The sequence below is a fragment of the Morone saxatilis genome, unplaced genomic scaffold (genome assembly GCF_004916995.1).
Source record: "Morone saxatilis isolate NCDOM2014 unplaced genomic scaffold, NCSU_SB_2.0 Contig8, whole genome shotgun sequence".
Lineage (NCBI taxonomy): Eukaryota > Metazoa > Chordata > Actinopteri > Moronidae > Morone > Morone saxatilis.
The window spans coordinates 2885695-2895336 of NW_023340257.1; the positions used below are offsets into that span (position 1 = coordinate 2885695).

Below are 9642 nucleotides of genomic sequence, written 5' to 3' on the forward strand. Positions count from 1 at the left end.
TCTCCGCCTTCCACCTGAATTTCATTTGGCAAAACAGGGTAAACTTGCAGCACCTCAGTGGAGTATGTGTATCTTTGCTCCTGCAGCTTAAATTGAAGCTGTCTCTCTGTCTCCGTGTGCTGTATTGATTCACTTGGCACCCACTTATGTCCTATAATGGAACAGAGCTCATGTGCTGTCACTAGCATTTGGAGAACTGCACGACCCTACCTATTAATTCCCGAGACTGAAAACATGACAAACAGGTCCAGCACTTCTGGTTTGCCGAATGTCGGCCACTCTCACGGTCCTATTACTGGAGCTGGATATTATCAAAAGATATCAGTGACAGAGGACATTTTTCGCAGTATTATGATACAGTCAAATCTGGAGCTGCTCCCGAGCTGTGAAAGGCAGGCATATGGAGAAATGGTCTGTATCTGTGCCTCGGTAAACAGAGCCAAGTCCCGAAATGACTCCTTCTTTTCTATTCGCAGCTGAGGCTAACTAAAGATTGGTATTTGTTTTTGGTGCATGGAAGCTGTCCAAGAAATGCGTGTGTGAGCGTGCGCGTGTGTATTTCTGTATATGCACTTTTTGTTTGTGCATCCACGAGTGTGTACGTGCAGTCAGTCTGCTTCTGGCTGTGTGGGACGCTTTGGGAGACGGGGATACAAGTGTGTGTGTCCAAGTGTTTATGTGTCGGAGTAGTGGGGCGTTTTGGGAAGAGAAGGACTGAGTGAGTGGTAGCTATACCTTGACTGGACTGTCCATCTTGCATTTTGGGGAAGAGGGGGGGAGAGGAAGAAGAAGAAGGAGTGTGCAGGGAGGAGGAGAAGGGGGGGGGCGAGGAAAAGAAGGGAAAGAGAGAGGTTCAGGGGTGACAGGAGGATGGCTTCATGGCTGCATTTTCCCTGCGCTGAATTTCCACACTCCCCTCCTCTCTTCTCTGTTTTGCCTTATTCAGCTGAGCGAGTGAGGGAGTCAAACAGACAAGGAGAGTTTGCAGTTTGAAGACTGAGAAAGAGAGAAAAATCAAGCCAATTTTCTGCGTTTTTTGGTAGTTTTTTTTTTAAGGCTGGGATTTTGGCTGTCTTACAAACAGATGTTGCTTGTCATTTGCTCGTAGTGCAGGGAGGCTGCTTGTAGATTGCAGAGGTTTTACAGGCTGAAAGATTACCTCTCGCTTATTTATACTTATTATTACTAGCGCGCGGTAAACTGAAATTGTAAAAACACCAAAGAAAGAAAGAAAAAAAAACGAGTCTGTTTTTCTGTTATCGTTTACTTTTTTCCCCTCCTTCTCTTCCCCCCACCAGTTTCTCTCCCTCTTCCCTTTGCTTTTTTCTTTTGTCTCACTCTTTCCCACCCTCTCCCCGAGCTCCTTTTCGGGTTGGTTTTGTTACTGTAGTTGCATGTTTGAGCTGTTTTTTTTTTTGATTTTTTGGTGGGCCACAGTGGACATGACTGCCTATACCTTCTGCCAAGCACCGTAGGCCCTGCAGAGTAGAGAAAAGAAACATTTGGAAACTAAACATAAAGGCAAATCGGTAAGTCCTCATGCTACCAATGTGCTCCGAGCTCTTTCCACTTCTTCTCTTTTTTCTTTTTTGCTTTGTGGCTCTTCATATTCAGCAGTGTGGTTGCTGTTTTTGTCCCGTGGTGGAGTTTTGCTGTGATGTTTACTGTACATTAGCTGCGGTGAATGGGGCCTAGACTGAATGCTACCTGTTGGCTAGCCGGGGCTATCTGTTTACACTGCATGATATTATGAAGCGCTAACGACATGCCACTTCCTCACCTCTCACTTCTTCACCTCTGTTGAACCCTCCAACCCCCACCCCACCCTACCTTCTCCTACACACACACACACACACCACCTCTGTTGCTGGGTAGATTTGGGCGAGCAGGGCTGGGTAGCGCCGCTGGGTTTGCCCGCCGGCGCTGTTCAGTGCCGAACAATGCAGGTGGTGGCCTTTAGCCGCTCTCAGTTCTGTCGGCGCTCTTCTAAGTCATCCTCACACACACACACACGCTGGTGCAGCGGTGGCGGCGTTGGCTGGCAGGGTGCTGTGGACCCCGCTGACCTCTTTGTTCGGCCAATCTCAAGGTGTCTTTCAGCTCGCTGGCAAAGACCCACTGACATACTTTAAGCAACTTGGCAACAGCTTCAAAGTCAGACGTCTCATTTAAATTCAGGCAGAGGGAAGAGAAGGAGAAAAGGAAACTTCAGATGGAGTCTGGAAGTTGAAATTAGACCACTCACTCTTTTTCATCTCTGAGTTTTACAAGTTTTACGTTGTTGCCTGTGCTGCAGAGCGACAACTCTGTTCACATTAGACAGGAATGTGCAGTCACAGTTGAACTTTTTGTGCGTGCATTGTGGCTTTTACCTTCAGTGAAACGCTTGTAATGTAAAGTGAGTAATCAGAGAATAGTTTTCATATTATCAAATGTATATTAAATTTCTTTTTTAAGATTTCAAGACAACAGTCCTGTGACGTGTAGGTGGTTCGTCTTCTCAGTTTAATCATCTTTTACTGCTTTTATTAGCTGCATAATGTCAGTTATTTTTGTCATTATTTTAATTAAGGCATCTATACATTTGTGAGCCTTTGATAATGTAGTTCTATTAAGAAATCCTATTATAATATTACAGATCCATGCCATGATTCCTCGCCCTGTCAATTAATTTAATTAAAACACAAACTTTTAATATAACTTTAACATAATCCTTAACTGAATTCAAGCACAACATGAGGACCAACTTTATTATTTTGAGACCATTGTTGCAGTATGTACTGTACAGCGAGGCGTCTGTATGGCAACACAAAGTCCTGCTGAATATCCACAGGTATTAACAAAGCAAAAACTCCTACACAGTATTTTATGAGAGCAATTTATTTTGAACATTTTATATTACTTGCGTCTCATTTGAGCTCAGCCACATGCCTCTTAAAATGCCACTCGAATTTTTCCGCCCATCACTCACTGGAACGACTCTCTCGTAGCGAGGAAACAGAGCCGTGTACAAGTGTTGGCATAATTATAACCTGTAAGCAAATAATAAAGTACAATATGAAGTTCAATATGTACTCAGTTGATGCAGTGCATTGTGGGATCAGCTGAGGAGTTGAGCTGGTGGAGTCTTGTGAGTGAAGATGGAAGTTTTGGATGAAGTGTGACCACCCAAAAATGTTGTTTTCTGATTTAGCAATTGCAAGAAATGACCTTCCTTTTAATCCTGTTTTTTTAAATATAGATTCTAGTTTTTACTTTTGAATGGCAGCGATTATTCCTTTATTTGCTTTATTCTCGGCCTACATTGTATTGTCTTTCATTTGAAACTGTGAATTTTTCAAATCCAAGGTAGAACAGGAGGCTTCATCATTTTTGTTGAATATTAGGCTAATTATTTGCATCTAATTTTCAGCAATAAGTGGTGTTAACGTTTGTGTATTAGGCTTTAAATTATTTACTTATTTACTGCCTTTAGAAAGGAATCTTGAAGTACACATGGTCCTGCTGATGAAGGAGGCTCACTCCTTCTGTCTCGTCATGCTGACGGATGCGTGAAGTCATCTATGCTCACAGCCCCGAACCCGTAGATCCGAACTTGTGTTAACTCACACCACAAGCTTGTATCTACAGGTCTGCGTCTGTGCAGCTCCAACGACCCGAGCAGCATCAGCAAAAAATACAGCGGGGGCCACTCGCCAGCTCTCTCTAACTTTATTAACCGTTTCCCTGTCACAGATACCGGCAGCACTGCTTTACTCTGGCCGTTCCTAAGAAAGCTCCCTCCGTCCTGGTATCAAACCACTTCTGAGGTCCTCACATTCAAAACCTGAACCCTCCAGAACAGGCTTTTCTCAAACTATATAAAAATATCTAAAGCAATATCTGTCTCAGAAATCTTCTAAGCTATACCAAAGCTTGGAAAAGTCAGATTTGGGTCTTTTTCAGGGGTCCTTGACACTTTTCCACACAGTTCAGTTTGTCTTCTCCAAAAACAACTGGACTTTGAGGGGTTAAGAGAAGGCCAACGAAGAGTCAGTTAAAAGGGAAATTATAATTAGAGCAACAGTTTATTTGTGTATTTTCTCAAATGTTAGTTTGTGGAAAGCTCCCGAGGAGACGGCTATTTCAGTCAGCAGTCAATTAGCTGCAGCTCGGCCTTTCTGGTGTTAATGAAGTGGACATCGGCCCAATTAGAGAATGCATACGAATGGCAGCCGTAATGCTTGTTTTCTCACAAACGGCCATTACCTCCCACATGTTAGCAGTTTCAAATGAGCAACTGCAAGCCTTTTCTTTAAGGGGAGAAAGTCTGATCAGCATTTAGAGGGCTGGGGTTGGTTTGTGTGTTTTGGGGTCAGTGACGTAAAGAGTTTGGAGTAAGACATGTTTATCTGCTTTGTGTATAGAGACTGTATCTAAGATACACAGTTGCACTGCTAGGGCCCCTTTTAAAATGTTATAACCACTTTGACATGGGAGGAAAGTATCTCATAGTGCATCAAGTTTTAGTTTTTTTAAGTGGCATCGTTTGCACCCTCCTTCCATTTTTATCCCCCCTGAGCCATGAAGCCCTGGTGTCCAGGTCTGCTTGCTCCCAGGTTGAGGTAGTAGGTTGTATAGTTGAGAATTACACCCCGGGAGATAACTGTACAACCTCCTAGCTTTCCCTGAGGTACGCATGGCGCTCTGCACAGCTGGATCAATACAATCCAATGTTATTACTGTACCTGTCACACACACACGCAAAAAGAAAAGAAAAAAGCTGAGATATTGTACGCTCCACACGGTCAATAGCAATCCAGGCTGTTTGCTGATGGAGCAGGAGGGGAGAAAAAGCTCTGGTTTCCACTTTTGGCTCTGTGACGCCAGCGTGGTAGTCCATGATGTGCATGTTTGTGCATTATCGGTTGATCTGATCTGGGGTGTTTGAAGACTGACATTGAAGCTGATATTTATGGGTTCATGTGTGAATATTACAAGTGTTAAATATGACTGTTTTACACCCCTAAATATTATATTAAAGAGATGCCTTCAGTGTTTCCCTCAGGCTTTTCTTCTCGCCTGGTTAACAATGCATATTTTATTTTTTATATTATTATTCAGACTGCAGCTAACCTTTGTTGTTTGCTCTTACCTTTGTTACAGTTGTTGAATTCATTGATTTGTCTACAAAATGTCAGGAAACAGTGACAAATGCACATCATAGATGTCTTCAAATTACTTATTTTGTTTGAGTCCCCCTCTAGTCAAAAAAATCTCCTTGTCCCTACAGTGTGCTGTTTGAATGATGTCTGTGCAGAGTTTGACACTAGAAGGATGTTTTCACATCAATCTGCTGAAAGTGGAAAGTTCCTCTGTGCTCATTGAAAATCTGACTTTAACGGGCGGGGCCTACCACCATGTGACATCATAAATAGTTAGGAAGTCAGTCCTGGTCCAGTATGTAAACTTGTTCAGTGTGATGTAGAAACTTGAAGCCACCAGTGCACATCCACTGAGAATGGACTTTACAGTGAAGGAGGAGACATCTTGTGTCCAGCAGCAAAACTTTAGAAAGATTACTTTTTAAGGATTTTAATGTGGAAATTTTAGCTTTTTTTTTTGCAGGGAAAAAGACCTGACACATTATTGTTCCAGCAGATTATTTTTATATGCCTGGGGGTCTTTAAATCACATTCAAGAAGCTGAACCTAGAACATTTTTGATATTTTTGCTTGAAAATTAACTTAAACAATGAATAAATTATGCCAACACAATTTCTGACAAAGATTGACAATCAATAAATCGACTGTTCATTGTATTATTAGGATGCAGTGGCTATGTATTAGAAATGGACAACTCTGATAGATGTCTCTCTGTCCAGCTGTGTGTGTGTAGTGTGACTGGTAAGGTGTGTGTTTGTGTGTGTGTCAGCTGTCAGCAGAGCTGATGTGAAGTCAGGTGTGTTGGCCCGTGTGTAGCAGGCAGGTGGAGATCAGAAGCATGGTGTTGTTGCAGAGCTGATGGGAGTGACGTGCGAGAGCTTTTAAGCGTTGTTTGAAACATCGGTTCATCTCCGAGGTGACGCCCTATTATTCGCTAACTTCATTAAAGGTGCCGGCTTTGGGGAAGAAGTCCGGCTGCTTCAGTCTTGTTGTTTGCGCGATGACAGATAGCGCTTGTCAAAGATATCACACACAAAAGGGTGGGGGGAAAGAGTTTGAAATCGGAGCCTCGGACGAGCAGAATCCTGGTCCGTTTACAGACGGTAAAATCAGTTGTCACCGCAAACAATTATTGTCATAATATTTCCAATTACAGACTGCGTGGAAACCACTGCTGTCAAAATATCTGACATGCGAAATATTGTGACATTCAAGGAGAAACAGTAGGAAAATGAACAATAATAGCAACACACAGAAGATCTTCCGACACTACAGCATGGCATGGTTTGGCTTTATAAACAAGGTTTATTTGATTTGCAGTTGAAATCATTCATTTATTTTCCACTTTCAAAGTAATTCACCAAACTTTTGAACTGACTGAAAACTGAAGTTCTACTAAAATCAACCAGTGCAGCTGTTGTTGCTCAGCCCCTTCCCTTTGCATCTGTCCTCGACACCAGCTGACATTTTACTACCAAAGAGAACCACTCTTCTTCTTCTGCTGTTCTCATTGGAAGAAATATAATCCCTAATTTATGCTGTGAATCTCCTGGCTGAAGTGTGGGGATGAAGCTGGTCGGCCTCTGCTGGATTTACAGCCTCGAACACTCCCAGTGCAGCAGCAGCCTGTGTGTATCACCTCCACATGGTATACACTGAGAATATACTGAGGCCTGCCTCCCAGTCTGCCAGGACGCACAGTGTGTGTGTGTGTGTGTTTGTGTGTGTGTGCAGCTGCGGTAACAGGTAGAGGAGCAAAAGACTGCCCCCTGTTGGTTACAGTGTCCAGCTGTGGGGAGGCTCAGATTTGGTGACTTGGCAATTGATGGAAGACGTGGTTTTACAGCATATATGGTGACCGTGTGATCGTATAAGGGCGTATGTGTGTTTACGCGTGCGTGTGTGTGTGTGCTGCATTAATACAACCTAGAGCAGAAAGTGAGAGCGTCCAGCTTTGTGGGGTTTCATGTGGTCTGTCTTTTCCTTCATTTCCCTCCTTCTTTTCCTCTCTATCGGATGGACAAATATTTTTCCTTTTGCCATCTCTCTGTGTGTGTGTGTGTGTGTGTGTGTGTGTGTGTGTGGTACCAACTGACTCTTTTTACTCGACTCTCCCGTTCCACTGTGTTAGAATCAAGAAATTAAGTTAATTAAGTACTGCCTATCTGTACTTAATGCTGAAGTTATATAACTGCATGTTTCAGTGGGTTTTCCTGCACTCTGTTTGCACTGTTACATCTCGCTTTGATCAGTATTTGTTATTTCTAAAATGAGTTTTGACCAAGAAAGAGTGTTTTGAATTCAAGCTGCACGGATTAGTTAGTAACTATTAAATCAATCACAAACTATTTTTATAGTCAATTAATCGTTTTGAGGCCTTTTTTAAAGGAAAAAAAAATCTGATTTCAGCTTTTAAAATGTGAATATGTTCTGCTTTCTTTAGTCCTCTATCACAGTGAATTGAATATCTTTGGGTTGTAGACAAAACAAGACATGTGAGGATGTCACCTTGGGCTTTGGGAAACAGTTTTAAAACATTTTATGACATTTTATGGACCAAACTAATGGATTCATTGTGTAAATCATCAACAGATGAATTGATAGTTCTAATTTGAATACATAGTTTGTCCCTGCCCAAGTAAAAAGAATATAACAGTAAATAGTTTAAAATGCTTGCAGTAATCCATTCCTCTATCACAGAATTCTAGAACCATCTTTCTGAACCTTTATTTTCATTTTCGTCACTGTTGCCATAGCAATGACCCCAATGACCTCTGCGGGCCTGTCCTCTTTCTCCCATCAATCAGATGTGACAGCTGTCAATCAATCACTCTGGCCAACAGTGGCGCTGCGTCAGCCATCCAGCGAGCATGTCACCCTGCACAGTGCGCACACACACACTCACACACTCACAGCATCAACACTGTATGTTTGTTTTCTACCTCTCCGTCTCTGCGGCCCGGTGCTGTGCACTTCATTTGCAGTCCTGCTGCTGTTTTCTCGGATGCGTGGGCTAGCGTGACAGATCTGGGTCTCTCTTGATGTACTACTTGGCTCGCCGGGGCTGATTCCCGGCCATTACCAGCTCATAACGAATACTTGAAGAGAGTGAAATGGGCTTGGTGAATCAGTGGCGATGAACTGTCGTTTACCTGGATGCAAAGTTGAACGTTCACCACGTGGATGGAGATTTGCAGTATTTGCATTTCACAGTCATGAAAACCCTCTTCTGAAGTGTTTTCTGCGTTTGTGCTCTAGTTGTCGTGTCTCTGCACCTATTTACCAATGCGTGTGTGTGTGAGCCTTTGTCTGCCTGCTGCGGGCTCTTACCGTCAAAGCATGCTAATATTAGGGCCTGGCCGAAGACTGGCTCTATCTGGACACAAAGCGGGTGATAAATGAGGATAGCTGCGCTCTGTGTGTGTGTGTGTGTGTGTGTGTGTGTTTGTGTGTGTGTCAACAGGGAGATTTTAAAATTGGTAACGTCAGTGTTTTTTCACATGGAGGGGGGGTTTGAGCGTGCTGTAGATCCAGATGCAGGGTTTTTTCCGGCAACTGCAGCTGTATAGAGATAGAAAAACGGCACAATGCGCCGTCTGCCAGACAGCAGTCAGAGAGGATTGGAGATTAGCCGGGGTGCAGACACAGTCGGTCGATCAGTCAGTCAGGGAGGGAGAGAGCAGAAGAAAAGCAAGAGGGCAGTGTGGTCTCAGGGATTTTTCTGCCGTGCGCGCGCGCCCCCCCCCACCCCCCTCCCCTTGCACCGGCTCTCCCCCGGGCCCCCGTCGCTGATTTGAGCTACAGTACGGTTGTACTCGCCGCCTCGCTGGTTCTTCTGCGTTCCCTCATCTCTGTCCCCTCTCTCCCGCGAGTTCATCTCTCCTCTTCTCCTTCCTCCCGCTCCCTCTCGTTCTCTCACTTTTTTCCTCTTCGCCCCTCTTGCCTTTCGTATCTCTCTCCTCCTGTCGTCTCTCGCTCCCTCGTCTCACTAATAACCTAAAGGCCTGGGGGGAGCCAGTCAGAAGAGGCTTTAAATGTATCTATACAAGCAAAGCCACATCCATTCGTAGCCAATCTTCCACCTCGGCGTTACCGCCTCTTCTCTCCTTCCACGCTTCATTTTCTCTTTATTTGTCTCTCCCCTTTTTCCCTTTCTTTGCCTGAACGCGGACAGTGTAGTATTTAACTGAGATTGTTCGTTTTCGTTTTTGTTCCGGCAGTTGTGTTTCTCGTGATCACCACAAAGCAAAGCACAAGAGAAGAGAGCATACGCTTAGATACGAAACTGAAAACTTATTGATTTTTTCAATCCATTGCACACATGCAGAAGAGAACAAGACGATATGCCCCCATCTGATTTTAGGGTGCGGAAAACACGGAAACCAACGGCACAAGAGCCACAGTAGCGTAATAAAAAAAAACCTAGCACTTGATATATTATGTTAGGTATATCTACATTCGTCTCCGCTCAACCCCGTGTGAAAACAACCCTCCCCCA

At 43.8% G+C, this 9642-nt stretch overlaps 1 long non-coding RNA gene across 2 annotated transcripts in view; it reads left to right on the plus strand.

Moving 5' to 3' along the window:
- Nucleotides 1–591: 591 nt before the first annotated feature.
- LOC118341529 overlaps nt 592–9642 on the plus strand; it is a 16225-nt gene continuing 7174 nt past the window's right edge. The window contains exons 1-2 of one of the 2 annotated variants that reach the window (XR_004797437.1): nt 592–718; nt 1438–1529. This is a non-coding gene — a long non-coding RNA (uncharacterized LOC118341529). Of the gene's footprint in view, nt 719–744; nt 1530–9642 lie in introns of those variants that run through there. The other variant, XR_004797436.1, reaches the window with a different exon arrangement.